At 38.3% G+C, this 15,659-nt stretch overlaps 1 protein-coding gene across 9 annotated transcripts in view; it reads left to right on the top strand.

Annotated features, from left to right (window-relative positions):
* The first annotated feature begins 626 nt into the window (after positions 1 to 626).
* The window catches only part of LOC140200263 (synaptotagmin-like protein 2), a 106,948-nt gene continuing 91,915 nt past the window's right edge, over positions 627 to 15,659 (top strand). For 5 of the 9 annotated variants that reach the window (XM_072263320.1, XM_072263322.1, XM_072263323.1 and 2 more), the window contains exons 1-2: positions 627 to 878; positions 1,602 to 1,777. The gene's annotated coding sequence lies outside the window, so the exon portion shown is untranslated. Of the gene's footprint in view, positions 879 to 936; positions 1,046 to 1,601; positions 1,778 to 15,659 lie in introns of those variants that run through there. The other 4 variants (XM_072263318.1, XM_072263324.1, XM_072263325.1 and 1 more) reach the window with 4 other exon arrangements.

Genomic DNA, 15,659 nt, shown 5'->3' with positions numbered 1-15,659 from the left:
GAAAAATTTAATAGGTTAGGACTTTATTTCTTGGAATGTAGAAGACTGAGAGTAGATTTGATAAAGGTATACAAAATTATGAGGAGTATAGATAGGGTAAGTGCAAGCAGGTTTTTTTTTCCCACTGAGGTTGGAAAGGACAACAGGATTTCATGGGTTAAGGTTGAAAGGTGAAAAGTTTAAGGGGAACATGAGGGGAAACTTCTTCTCTCAGAGGTTCGGGAGAGTGTGGAAAAAGCTATCAGCACCAGTGGTGCATCCAAGATAGATTTCAATGTTTGAAAGAAGTTTGGATAGGTACATGGTGGGAGGGGTGTGGAGGGCTTTGGTCTGGGGTGCAGGTCGATGGAACTAGATATTTTAAATGGTTCGGCACGGACTAGATGGACCGAAGGTCCTGTCCCTCTGCTGTACTTTTCTATGACTCGATGACTCTATCAGAGAGTTGGGATGCAAAACCACTTAGTGCAGCTTCAGTCGGAAATCATCCGGTTCCGCGTCAAAGAAGCGCATCTGCAAATCTGTATTGTTTCACATTCCTGGAACAGTTGGTGTATAAAGGTTTACTTTGAAAGCTGACATCAGCAGAGAACCCATTTCCGGATTCCATTTCTTTGTTTGCACACGGCCTTGCCCAGTTTCGGTATATCACAGGAATGCTACGCGTTTCTTATTCTACAGGGCGGAAACTTTAGGTTGCTAGCACTGGACTACTGCACGAGAACAGTTTGTTTAAAGGACCGTCTTGATTAGCTCAATGTATAATACCTCGCACGCTGACTCTAAGGAAGGGTGGCACTTGTGACTGAGACCAGTTTAAAAATTCCTGTCGGATTACTGGAATCTGCAGCAGTACAGTATAGACGAAGTGCGTGCTGGTGAGTCCGTCTTTGCATATCTCTTCCTCGGAACGGTAGTAATGTTGAAAGTTGTGCGGAATAATGTTGTTCGGAAGGAAGCATACAGGCTTAGGGATAAACAGAAACAGGAATCATAAAATGCCAAAGCTAAGTCTGCTTTGTGATTTGCCATTTAAAAATTAAGGGTGAGTGATACATGTATGTTGTCTTTTCGATATCGAATTCTTCAGAATCGCAGTTTCCAGGAAGCCACAGCAAAATAAATGACGTTTTATGCTTTTAGATACACAAAGAAAAACTCCTTTCCAGAGGTACAGTGTATTAACTTTGCTTCTAGGTACCATTCCCGTATTGCACGTTGTCTGTACATTAGAAGAGAACATTTTCTGTGAATCTGGCTGCGTTTTAATTTTATATTGAAACGGAATCTTCATGGTCTATTATTTTCCAGTGTGTTATTTTGACAGCAGAAGACAGTTTATCAAACATGCCCGTTTTCAAAACATTTATTTAACTCGTGAAAATGAACAAATCAAACCAACAGATGCGTTGACGTAGCTTGCTGATAACATTTCTCTCTAAAGAAATTGTAAGTTTTGATTACAGGTCCTATCCCAGGCTCCGAGCCTATTAACTCTGCATTGGTTGATTACGATCCGGGGCGGGATGTTAGAATGTTGCAATTTTTCATATATAAATTAAGTTTAAGTGAATATACTGGAATATTTGAACCTATTACAGTTTTGTTTTGCAGAATCTTGCATCATTGTCTTGGCCAGCATTTGCTGCCTGTAAGATAACCGTTCTTGAGAAGGTGGCGATGAGCTGCTTTGAACTACTACAGCCCCCCCTTGTGAAAACACTTCCATCGTGCCGTTGAGGAGGATTTATTGGATTTAGACCCAGCACTAATGAAGGTTTGGTGATATTCAGTACTCTTAGTCTGGTACATGACTTGGAAGCAATCCTGCAAGTGGTGGCGTTCCTGCGGGCTTGCTGTACAGTACTTGACTTGTGATTATGGGTTCGGGAGACACCGTTGAACCAGTCTAGACAAATGACTACAATGCTTTTGTAGATAGTACACACTAACTGTACTGTGTACCCAACACCAGGGGAAATGAAAGTTGTTTTAGTTGGTGAAGTACCAATCAAGCAGGTTGCTTTGACCTGAATGCTGTCAAAAATATTTTGAGAGTTGTTAGAGCAAGTGAAGAATATTCTGTCATACTCCTTAACTTTTGGCTTGGAAAGGCTTTTGAATAACCAAAGGTGAGTCAGAATAACTAATCCCTGACTTCCTGTCATATTCATAGTATTTATGAGGCTGGCATGATTGAGTTAGGGGTCAGTAGGAGCTGTGTGACAATGGAGAACTTGACAAAGCTGATGTCAAGAACAGGTGGTTAGATCATCTTGTTGGAAAATGCCTTTATCAAGCTGTAAATGGGCATAGACTGGACTGGTTAATTTGTTGAGTTGTTCAATTATATTTACAATGTTAACCATTAGCAAACATCTCCACCTTTCCCTTGCAATGAAAGGAAGTTCATTAATGAAGCAACACAAGAAGGTTGGGCCTGAGACAGTGCCTTAAGAAATTTAACATCTTAGGACTGGATGATTGATCCCCAACAAACACAACAATTCTGCTTTCTGCAAAGTTTGACTCCAAATATGGGAGTATTTTCTCATTTTTGTGCATTGACTTAGACTTATAGGGCTTTGATGTCAAAGAGAGTAATTTCTACCTCCTGCCTGGAATTGTGTTCTGTGGTTTCCTGGCTCTTCACTATAATCCCTACACCAGTATCAGTAATTTCACAGCTGTTTGTGACATCTCATTCAAATAATGTTGTGGAGAAGCAGTGATTTATGTTTGTATGTTAAAGAAAATGTACTTTGAAATGGACCTTTGCTTTTGGATATGACAGCACTGTTTTTATACTGGAGTTAAGATTTTATTGTCATGGACCTGGGGGGTTTGGGCCAGGCGTAGCTTTCCATGAATGGTGTGATTGGTATGGGAGGTGTTAAGATTCACAGAATGGGATCACATTACTTGTTTTGCGTGTATCTGTGATATTGGTTATTTCTGATTGCAGTTTTGCATTGGGATCACATTACTTGTTTTGCGTGTATCTGTGATATTGGTTATTTCTGATTGCAGTTTTGCATTGCTCTGAGTACAATTTATTTCAGGAAAGTGTGCTAGATTTCTTTTTGAATAATGCCTTAGAATGTGGACATGAGAAAGATCTTTTTTCTTAAATATTTAGGCATAATTTAAGAGAGGAGAAAATCTAAAGTTTGATGGGTTTAGTGATGTGGAATTCATGTGCTCTGTTTTGTTCTTTTGCTGAATATAGCCATGACCTAATTTTATTCAACTAATAAAAAATACACTTTAACTTTAAAAACTTAGTTAATTATTGTTCTACAGTTATGGGATTACCAGCTTCGCTAGAAAAATATTCTTAGGGTATCCTTATTCGTAATTTTTAATGTCATATTTGGTTCTATAGATTTGATTTTACATCTCGGTTTTGAGGCAACTAAAAATTAGAGTATACTTAATTCATTTTTTATATGCTGATACGTAGTCTGTGTTAGGAGGTAAATTAAAATACTTTACCTTCCTATAGCAATTTTGTAGTATTTTTAAAAATGTGATTTAATATAAAATATTGTACAATCTTATAGCACAAAAATAGCTATAAGATTGTACAATATTTTATATTAAATCACATGACAGCATATAGTTAACTGTTCTCTCTGATAACTGATTTTTTAATGTGAAGTTGTATGATTGTAAGTAATCCAGTCTTTCACTTATAACCAGTTAAATTAAAGTACTTTAGACTTTGCTGTTTGTATGTTAAGACGGCTGGCAAATTTTAGTTTAACTTTATATCACATGTTCTGACTATGACTAACTGACATTCTATGACATTACAGTAAAGTGAATCAGTTGTTCACATTGGGGTGGAAACTAGATTTGCAACTGGCTATGAATTGTGCAAAACTAGTTGAACCTGATTTGACATTATCAACACTCTTTTCCAGGAACATTTTAAACTAATGTCAGGTCTTTTAGAATTTTTGGAATGATCTCTTGAATCATATGAAATGTATTTCAAAAAATTACATTTTTATCTTTTTAAGATTTAATTAGTTTTATAACCAATCTGTTGATAGCATTTTATTGGATGTAATGACCCCAATTAGCATCTTGGGGGGGGGGGAACATTCTAACTTGCATAAGTGAAAATATTTGAACTATAGTTCCTCAAATCTTTTACAGGATTGTGTAATATGTATTTCAAATACTGGTAGTTTAAATTTTATCCTTGAAACTGAAGTATATTTAATGACTAATTTAGTGTTTGGTGAAAGTACAATGAATGTGAATTTGTGTTACTTAACACCTAACTGATTTAAATTTGAACACAAATATTTACTGAGGAATCACATTGCACATAGTTTGAATAGCCTTATGAGTTACCCATTTCTCCATAATCAAAGGATGTTTTTAACAATCCAACATTCAAAACATAAATTTGTTTATAAGATTTGGGACACAGTAAGTGGTAGAAATAAATGTAGTGGCAGATCTCAAAGCTCTTTGCACTTTAAAGGACATTTGGAAGTGTTAATATTTTTCATGAAGAGAACATGACATCAAGCTTATTATTATATTCTTTTTTGTTAGGCGTGGCTCAGTTGGTTGCATTCTTGTCTCTGAGTTGAATGACAAGTCTTATTCGAGTCTGTATCTGTGTTGACCCTTTGGAACAGTGTGAGAGATAATGGACCAATGTCAAAGGTGCTGCTTTCCTGTCATTACACAAAACTGAGGTCCTACCTGCTCTCTGAGGGGAAGAGTAAATTCCAGGGATTATTTTCTGGAGCCAGAGGATTTTCTCAAATGTTTTCCCCAATGTGTAGTAGCCAATCAACATCACAGTAGATTATAGTCATCGTCCATGTACCATTTTAAACACAATAATATGCATAAAATGTCAGTCATGCAAAGCCCTGTTACATGTAAAACAGTTAGGGATGTCCTATGATTGTGAAAAACTCTAGATAACTGCGTGTCTTTCAATAAATAGCTTTTTCTAGCAGGCTACTGCAGATGGTTGAAATCAAAAATACCAAACAAGTTGAAGTGTCGATGAAAAAGAAAATGAGCTATGCCAAATAGCCACGCCTGGTGATTTTTAAAAATACTTATGAAATGTTGTGGTAACACTTTCTTTCCTTGGATGGTGCCTGACTGATGATTTCCAGCATTTTGTTTTATTGCAAATAATCTTTGGCATTAACAAAGCCTTGCTCACTAATGCTTCACAGGTATTGAAGGCACTAAGTTGAAGTAAAACCTATATCAAAATGTTCATGTTTAGAATGTTTCAAATACATAGACAATCTGAGTGAGCTGACAAACATAACCATCAAGTCTAATGCTTGTCCCAGAGACTGAAGTTTAAATTTTATAGGATTCTTGTTTTTATTTTGTTACTAAATAAAACATTTTGGATAGTATTTATCACCTACATGATTTACTTATTTACAAGTGTATACTTGTGGCAAGTGAACTGTTGAGATGTAATTGGGTGATTTGTTGTCAAGTTTTGACCTAGTTGGTCATAACGTTACCCAGAAGGGAACGCATGATAGTCAACTCCTTTATGTTTCTTTTTTCCTTTTTTCCTAGCCTCAGTCTATTAAGACTTGGGCATCCTCAACATGTGGTTATTAGAATAACTTATTGATTTATTTTTAAGATGCACAGTCAGTATATGCTATCTCTTCAATGCGTCAACAAATCTTTTGACAATAACGGAAAGAGGGGTATTCTAACATAAAGGTCTCAAAATCTCGTATAAAACACATGCTCTACCAGACAGCAGCATTTCCTTTTCTCAAATATGCTTCTGAAATATAGACTACTCACAACTTTTTAAGCATTTGGAAACAGTGTCAAAATGCAATATGAAAGAGAGCTGATCATGTGAAGTTATACCTTGATTGGAAAAAGTACTAAAAATTTGTCAACGATTAGTTCAAGATTTTGAATACACAGAATCCTGGTTAAGGGATATGGAAGTAACACTTTAAGTTATAAGAAACATCTGCGTGCTTTGATAGGAAAGCTGTGGTTTTGATGAAAAGATAATCTATCCAGGCTAAATAATTCCTTCACCTCCACTCATGTATAACTTTAATGACTTTAGATTGTTACTGGAAGCCATGTATTTCTAGCATTCTTGCACAGTTTATTCCATGGATACATTATTGGCCCTCTCTTCCTGATCAGATCCATTTGTAATTTGCCTTTTATCAGCTGGAGGAGGAGTCTGAAAGCCCATCTTGTACGTCGATGAAATTCAACTAATTTGATCCACAGTCATAGGCACCTGTCATCAAACTTTTGTGGTATTTTCAATACCTTTAGATGGGATGTATACAGTGATGTTGCTGGGACTTGAGGACCTGAGTTATAGGGAAAAGTGGAAGAGGTTGGACTTTATTCCCTAGAACGTAGAACGTTGAGGGGAGATTTGATAGAGGTATACAAAATTATGAGGGGTATTGATAGGGTAAGGGCAAGCAGGCTTCTCCACTGAGGTTAGGTGAGATTACAACTAGAAGTCATGGGTTAAAGGTGAAAGGTGAAATGTTTAAGGGGAACATGAGGGAGAATTTCTTCACTCAGAAGGTGGTGACAGTGTGGAGCAAGCTGCCAGTGCAAGTGATTGATATGGGGTTGATTTCAACATTTAAGAGAAATTTTGATATAAATTTAGGGTGAGAGGGGTATGGACGGCTATTGTCTAGGTACAGGTCGATGGGACTAGGCAGATTAATGGCTGGACACGGACTAAATGAGCCAAAGGGCAAGTTTCTGTGCTGTAGTGTTTTGTGACTCTATGAATAAAGCAAATAATCTATTTCATTTTCTGTAGTTTTCAGAAGAGGAGGGAGGAAAAAAGATTACATCAACTTACCGATGAAGCTGGAAAAATAAACAACTGTTTTTCAAAAATTTTAATTTTAATAGTTTTGAGACCAGCAAATTTGTCAAAAAATCTTTGACTGACAGCCAGACAGCTTTGTCATAAATTTAACTCCAGGTTTTGATTCCATTCCTTTTTCATGTCACCAGCTCAGTTTAAGTCAAGCCAAGTAAAATCTAAGAGATTCAGTATGTGCAAGTCCAAATGAATTGCAAAACATTACATAATGTTCATTCGAAGACTGATTGCTTTTATCTCTGTCTCTACCTTATCCCCAGTTTGATGAAAACCCTCATCAATAGTTTATTTCCTCATAGGTTTAATTCTACAAATGTCTTTGATATTGTTTATGCTTTTCCAATTTCCATAAATGTTATAGTCCAAAACTCAGACTGGGGTTGATAATTTACCCATTTTTTTTTATTTGTTTAGGCTAGCTTCTTTATGCTTTGCAACTATGACCCCTCTCCCCCCAACTGCCAATCAAATTACATTCCAATTCCCAAAGCTGGATTTTTAAATTTTACAAATCCTCTTCGCCTGACCAAAACTTTAAGCTCCAATATCCATATATTCCAATAATCTTTAATCTTGTGATGTAAGAGTTATGAATGCATTCCTCCATGCCTTTAGAAACATAGAAAATAGGTGCAGGAGTAGGCCATTCGGCCCTTCGAGCCTGCACCGCCATTCAGTATGATCATGGCTGATCATCCAACTCAGAACCCTGTACCAGCCTTCCCTCCATACCCCCTGATCCCCATAGCCACAAGGGCCATATCTAACTCCCTCTTAAATATAGCCAATGAACTGGCCTCAACTGTTTCCTGTGGCAGAGAATTCCACAGATTCACCACTCTCTGTGTGAACAAGTTTTTCCTCATCTCGGTCCTAAAAGGCTTCCCCTTTATCCTCAAACTGTGACCCCTCGTTCTGGACTTCCCCAACATTGGGAACAATCGTCCTGCATCTAGCCTGTCCAATTCCTTTAGGATTTTATACGTTTCAATCAGATCCCCCCTCAATCTTCTAAATTCCAACGAGTATAAGCCTATTCCATCCAGTCTTTCATCATATGAAAGTCCTGCCATCCCAGGAATCAATCTGGTGAACCTTCTTTGTACTCCCTCTATGGCAAGGATGTCTTTCCTCAGATTAGGGGACCAAAACTGCACACAATACTCCAGGTGTGGTCTCACCAAGGCCTTGTACAACTGTAGTAGTACCTCCCTGCTCCTGTACTCGAATCCTCTTGCTATAAATGCCAGCATACCATTCGCCTTTTTCACCGCCTGCTGTACCTGCATGCCCACTTTCAATGTCTGGTGTATAATGACACCCAGGTCTTGTTGCACCTCCCCTTTTCCTAATCGGCCACCATTCAGATAATAATCTGTTTTCCTGTTTTTGCCACCAAAGTGGATAACTTCACATTTATCCACATTAAATTGCATCTGCCATGAATTTGCCCACTCACCTAACCTATCCAAGTCACCCTGCATCCTCTTAGCATCCTCCTCACAGCTAACACTGCCGCCCAGCTTCGTGTCATCCGCAAACTTGGAGATGCTGCATTTAATTCCCTCATCCAAGTCATTAATATATATTGTAAACAACTGGGGCCCCAGCACTGAGCCTTGCGGTACCCCACTAGTCACTGCCTACCATTCTGAAAAGGTCCCGTTTATTCCCACTCTTTGCTTCCTGTCTGCCAACCAACTCTCTATCCACATCAATATCTTACCCCCAATACTGTGTGCTTTAAGTTTGCACACTAATCTCCTGTGTGGGACCTTGTCAAAAGCCTTTTGAAAATCCAAATATACCACATCCACTGGTTCTCCCCTATCCACTCTACTAATTACATCCTCAAAAAAATTTTATGAGGTTCGTCAGACATGATTTTCCTTTCACAAATCCATGCTGACTTTGTCCAATGATTTCACCGCTTTCCAAATGTGCTGTTATCACATCTTTGATAACTGACTCTAGCAGTTTCCCCACCACCGATGTTAGGCTGACCGGTCTATAATTCCCTGGTTTCTCTCTCCCTCCTTTTTTAAAAAGTGGGGTTACATTAGCCACCCTCCAATCCTCAGGAACTAGTCCAGAACCTAAAGAGTTTTGAAAAATTATCACTAATGCATCCACTATTTCTTGGGCTACTTCCTTAAGCACTCTGGGATGCAAACCATCTGGCCCTGGGGATTTATCCGCCTTTAATCCCTTCAATTTACCCAACACCACTTCCCTACTAACATGTATTTCCCTCAGTTCCTTCATCTCACTGGACCGTCTGTCCCCTACTATTTCCGGAAGATTATTTATGTCCTCCTTAGTGAAGACAGAACCAAAGTAATTATTCAATTGGTCTGCCATGTCCTTGCTCCCCATAATCAATTCACCTGTTTCTGTCTGTAGGGGACCTACATTTGTCTTAACCAATCTTTTTCTTTTCACATATCTATAAAAGCTTTTACAGTCAGTTTTTATGTTCCCTGCCAGTTTTCTCTCATAATCTTTTTTCCCCTTCCTAATTAAGCCCTTCGTCCTCCTCTGCTGAACTCTGAATTTCTCCCAGTCCTCAGGTGAGCCACTTTTTCTGGCTAATTTGTATGCTTCTTCTTTGGAATTGATACTATCCCTAATTTCCCTTGTCAGCCACGGGTGCACTACCTTCCTTGATTTATTCTTTTGCCAAACTGGGATGAACAATTGTTGTAGTTCATCCCTGCGATCTTTAAATGCTTGCCATTGCATATCCACCGTCAACCCTTTAAGTGTCATTTGCCAGGGGCAGAACATTACTTAAAACAGACCCAGTATGCCCATGTGCTGGGCTTCCCATCTTCAAAACTTTCCTGGGTGGAGTAGACAGATATGAATTACAACTAGTTACTAGAAACAGTGGAATGGGATTGCTCTGAGAATCAGGATAGACTTGTTGAGTTAAATGACCTCCACGTCATGAGAGGTAGAAAAATAGAGTCATTACTTTTTTAAAGTAAGCTTTTGATTTACTTTTCCAATTCCACTGCCAAGGACTGGAGATTGTTCTTAACATTTTTAAGGGCATGATACTCCTTGTAAGGCATGAAAATTTTATTTGCTCCTCAACCTAGCCTGAATGACATCTCAAGCTATTCCTCTCTGTGTCTTAAGCATTTATCAGTTGTTTAAATTTGGGAATCTTTTCTGTAAATAGTGTATCTTGGAATTAATGTTAGGGTTTTGTGCTCCTGCGAGATCAATGTTCAAATACTCTTAGTATCTTGTAATTGTAATGCTCTTCGCTTGGCTCTGCAATTTACCTTAACCCAGCCAGACCATTTGAGCAGTTTGGCAATACATTAATGTTCTACAACTTATTCTGCTGCATTTTGTTTTGCTACATAGTTAATGCATATTTTGAAATCAGCCTAAGCCAGAGACAATGCTTTGCTAGCTGTAAAATAATTTAGCAGCAATTTAATCAGAACAACATGCTCTGATCTATGTGAGGGTTGTGCCAATGCAAAGGGTCTTGCGTGCTGAAGATAGTTTCCTTCATTCTCCAGGTTCTGACCAGGACATGTGACCAAATTGAGTGCAAACCTAAGAGATCAATGGTGAGCATGGAAGCTCTCAACTGCCAGTACAATTAAAATAATTTTTTTTTATTCACAAGGATGGGTTTCCATCTGACTGAATTGGTTTGGCAGTTCCAGCGAGATTCACATTTTATCCAACATAAATTGTCAGAGCAAACTCAATTACATTCAAGAGAAGTTCTTCAACTCTCGATATAAAATTGAACTATGAATATTTTTTCATTGTTTAAAGCATAATATTGCTTCTATCTGAATGTACTTGATTACACATTTGCCAGTAACCAATTGTTTTCTACTTGTGATCTATTTTCTTTTAAAAAGATGCTGATTCAGGTGTTTCAGTGCGTTAATGTACAAACCAATTAAACATGCTGCAGCTGACGAGTGCATCATATGTACAATTTGTTAAAACTTGTAAAAAAAAGCTAGAAATATTATTATAACATTGACAGTAGCCATGCTGAAGCTAGCTCACAGAGCAATTCCATTCCTCCATCATTTTTTTTTTTCTCTCAGCAAGGACCTGGACCCATTGCAATTTGCCTATCGCCACAATAGATCAACGGCAGACTCAATCCCAATGGCTCTCCACACGGCTTTAGATCACCTGGACAACACAAACACCTATGTCAGGATGCTGTTCACCGACTATAGCTCAGCATTTAATACCAGCATTCCCACAATCCTGATTGAGAAGTTGCAGAACCTGGGCCTCTATACCTCCCTCTGCAATTGGATCCTCGAATTCCTAACTGGAAGACCACTGTCTGCGTGGATTGGTGATATCATATCCTCCTCGCTGACGATCAACACTGGTGCACCTCAGGGGTGTGTGCTTAGCCCACTGTTCTACTCTCTATATACCCATGACTGTGTGGCTAGGCATAGCTCAAATGCCATCTGTAAATTTGCTAATGATACAACCATTGTTGGTAGAATCTCACGTGTGACGAAAGGGTGTACAGGAGTGAGATATGCCAACTAGTGGAATGGTGCCGCAGCAACAACCTGGCACTCAACGTCAGTAAGACAAAAGAGCTGATTGTGGACTTCGGGAAGGGTAAGATGAAGGAACACATACCAATCCTCATAGAGGGATCAGAAATGGAGAGAGTCAATAGCTCCAAGTTCCTCCGTCAAAATCTCTGAGGATCTAACCTGGTCCCAACATACCAATGTAGTTATAAAGAGGGCAAGACTGTGGCTCTGCTTTATTTGGAGTTTGAAGAGATTTGGCATGTGAACAAATACATTCAAAAACTTCTATAGTTGTACAATGGAGAGCATTCTGTGGAAAGAAGAATGTTTTAGAACAAAAGTACTTGTAACTATTGAAATGGATCAGTAACTGGATAAATAAATTGTTCACTTTCATAGCTATATATAGGAGGAACTCTTTCAACAGAACAAGTATTGAAATGTACCTGAACCTGCAAAATTGCAATTGAAAGAATCTTGCATATAATATTTTACATTATTAGCTCATTTTTGCGTGTGATGGTACCACAGTGCTGAATGTATACTTTAGGAAAGGAATAACAGTTAATAAAGAAAAAGTGAGGAACTAGTTAAGAAGAGCACAGGAATTCAAGTATTTTATTAAATATTATGGGGTTTAAAAGCCTTTCTGCCATGATTGACTCATCTTTTATTTAAAAAAACCGGGTTCCTTAGTTGCAGTTTTAATTTTAAATTGTCTTCAATAAGGTTATTGTAAATGGTTTGGATTATTGGAACATATTGAAGCTAAGAATGTTTCCAATGGACTTTGGTACAAATTCATTTGAAGTTAGAAGTGGTTTTGGAATCAGATTTTTCATAACAGATGACATTCAAGACTGGGATCTAAAAAAAAAACCAAATTAAAAATACTTTGTCTTACAAAGGGACATTATAACATACTTAACTGTTTCCTCCAAAGTAAATGAGGGAAGGCTGCTGTAAAATAAGAAGAAACCATTTCAATATGCACACCTGGCAAACCAGAGTGTGGGTTGCGGAGGGGTGAGGGAGTTTATGGGGGCTGCACTTTTTTTTTGCTTGCTTGCGTGCATGCACGCACATACAGATCTGTGCAAAAGTCTTGGGCATATATATATATATATATAGCTCAGATGACTAAGGATTTTACTGAGTATTATATTTGTCAACGTGGAGCAGAGAGTTTGTAAATCTGGGATCAAAGAATGTTGGGAATGGTGAGGGTGAAGTGCAGCAGGAGGGGTGTTGGACAGCTGGCAGAGAAGGAGTGCCAAGGACAGGGCGGCCCGGGTGCAGACATACCCAGTGCTGAGACACCAAGCAAGGTCATTTGATTCCAAACAATAGGTTTATTGATCATTACAGAATGCATCTTTGGTGCTTCCCATTCCCTCCCCTCTCCCTTCCCCTTTTCCCAACTATGATTCCCCTCTCCCTGTTCACTTCCCACTTGCAGTCCACAATATCATCACTCACATGTCATGAAACTTGTTTTTCTTTGTGGTAGCATACAGTGCAATATGTAAAATTTTACAATGGTACCATGCAAAAGTCTTAGGCACCCTAGTCTTAGGCATGGTAGCACAGTGGTTAGCACAATGCTTTGCAGTACAGGTGACCCAGGTTCAATTCCTGCCACTGCCTGTACAGAGTTTGTACTTTCTTCCCATCCCAGTGCTGGCTTCCTCCCATCAAAGATGTACTGGTTGGTAGGCTAGTTGGTCACATGATTAGGCAAGGATTCGATTGGGAAATCTGCTGGCTGGCGTGGCTTGAGGAGCCTACTCTGCACTGTATGTTAATGAATAAATATTTGCCTAAACTTTTGCACAGTGCTGTGCAGAATGGTACAGGCCCTTCTTGCCCAATGGGCCCACACCATCAGTTGTTCCCTCTAAGGTGTGCATTCGTGTGTGTATACATCTTTTGCTACTAGCACACAAAGGAATTTAAACTGCGGACAAAAGGTTGTCACCCTCTCCCTCATTGGCATGTTAAGTATACTTCACAGTCATACTCACTCACATTTCCTTTTCTGGTTTGTGGTGCAAACAGTATTAACATCATGGAGTTTATGATGATTTGCCTGCAGATTTTAGAGCTGGCTTATTTGTACTGTTTTTATTGAAGAAATTATTCAGTGTGCACATGTCGTTGTCATTGGGCAAAAAATTACACAGCACAAGATTTTTGTGCAGACTGATCATTACAAATTAGAGGGAACATTGTGCACCCACCCAGTTACACCCATGTGACCAATTTAACTACTAACCCATATTAAACTGGGATTTGGACCACAGAACTGTTTCAGGCAGAAGAATGACATTAACTGGTACAACTTATTGTAAATATGTAACATTTTAGAACCATCTTGTTTGTAGTGGTGATGTAAAGTGATGGAGTCCTTTCCATAATTTTGCTACTAAGAGTGAGATCTCAACTTCAACTTCGATAGTGAGACTATTGAGAACAGGAATTAAATACAGGTGATTTGCATGTTATGGCCATTTAGGTAATGGGAATTTGCCCTGATAAAATTCACTGTCAGGATTTATGTGAAATAAAAAATTTAAAAAACATGGCTCGTGTTTCTGGATGCACACATAGATGATGTGTTATGATGAATCATGATACAGATTTTTTTCTCTGAGATTGCAATTCTCCTGTAATGCAGAGGTTGTTTGTGTAATTGTGATAATACTCAGTCAAAAAGTGGGAGATCTGCATCTGAATGGGGATTAACCACTTGATTGTAGTTTCAAAGAATTACTGGTAAATATGAATGGGAAGGGTATCTTTTAAGTACCAAATAGATGCCTCATTTACTGGTTGTTGTAGCTGTGCATTTTTAGTATAAACTCAAAAATGTCTCTGCTTTGTCAGCTATGACCTCATTTAGTTTAGAGTCAATATTCATGAATGAAAGATGTCCAACTAGCTTGTTTTTTTTCCCCCTCTGGTATCTGGTCTGATTGCAGTAAGGGATGGGTGAAAATGGGACATGAGAGTGAGACTGTGAGCATCTGCACATATAATACAAACAATAGGTTCTTCCCACAGTCTAGTCAACTGACCTGTGGAAGACACCTTTTGAACAATTGAGGAAGTGGATGATGGAGGTCTTGGTGTTTTTACGCCAAGTTAAAAATACTAATTATAAGTTGCATGTATTCATTGTCTGGTTAACATTAATGCTTTGTATGGTTACGCAAATGACCATACATTCACTGTAGATCAATTTTTATAATGTTATCAGCAATGACATGTGTTTAGGCCTTTAAAAATAAAGAACTTTTTCTTCTGGAATTTGAAGTTCGGTAATAATATCATTGAAATACACCTTCCCTGTTTCATGAATATTGGCTTGAAATATTTTGCTTGATATCCTCAGATACATAGGGTATAATTAAGTGACGAGATGTCCCTAGACATTCCAGATATTATTGGATTTGCCTTGCATCGAGTTCAATGCAACTACATCTGAATTTTAATTTGAGATCTGTAATACTATCCCATTGTTTCAGAGTCACTATTCATATCTTCTTTAAGCTAAACAAATTCAGTTTGAGCTTTCTTTAATGTCTTCTGTTTTGAACACCGTTGACAACTTGCAGGAAGATCTCAATGACCATGGGTGGATTTCTTCCATCAGTAGTTTGCAAAGATCCGCTCTCTGTTGTCATCAATAAATCTATGATTCTCCATGAAGGATTACACAAGGTGGTATTGAATAAGACAGTGATGGAGACTGCAGCAGCATGTAAAGGAAGGGAGGAAAAAATGAACAGAGCAGCTCTATCCCTCCTTGGTATCCCCACTTCACCACCTATCTGTACGTAAGTTTCAGTGGTCCCTGTTTACTGGGACAAGATTTGCAGTCAAAGGCTCTACTTTAAATGACACTCATCAAGATGACATTTTAAAAATATCTGCAGAGGAAGAATGAACATGAAGCATTAAGAATTAGGAGAAACAATGACTCTTTCAGCTTTTTGCACCTATCCTGCCATTCAGTAAGACCATGAATGATATTTTATGTCAATGCCAGTGTTATTATCCTATACTACACCACATTCTTAATACCCAGGCAAACTACTGTACTTCAAGGTTGGCAAGAAGAGAGGGTGGTTGTTTCTTAGATTATTCAGTACTTAAACAGTTATTGAATTCATGCTCTCTGCATTATTGACTTGTAATCATATGCC

Source organism: Mobula birostris, chromosome 7 (assembly GCF_030028105.1).
Source record: "Mobula birostris isolate sMobBir1 chromosome 7, sMobBir1.hap1, whole genome shotgun sequence".
Taxonomy (NCBI): domain Eukaryota; kingdom Metazoa; phylum Chordata; class Chondrichthyes; order Myliobatiformes; family Myliobatidae; genus Mobula; species Mobula birostris.
This window is presented reverse-complemented; position numbering and strand designations above follow the sequence as displayed.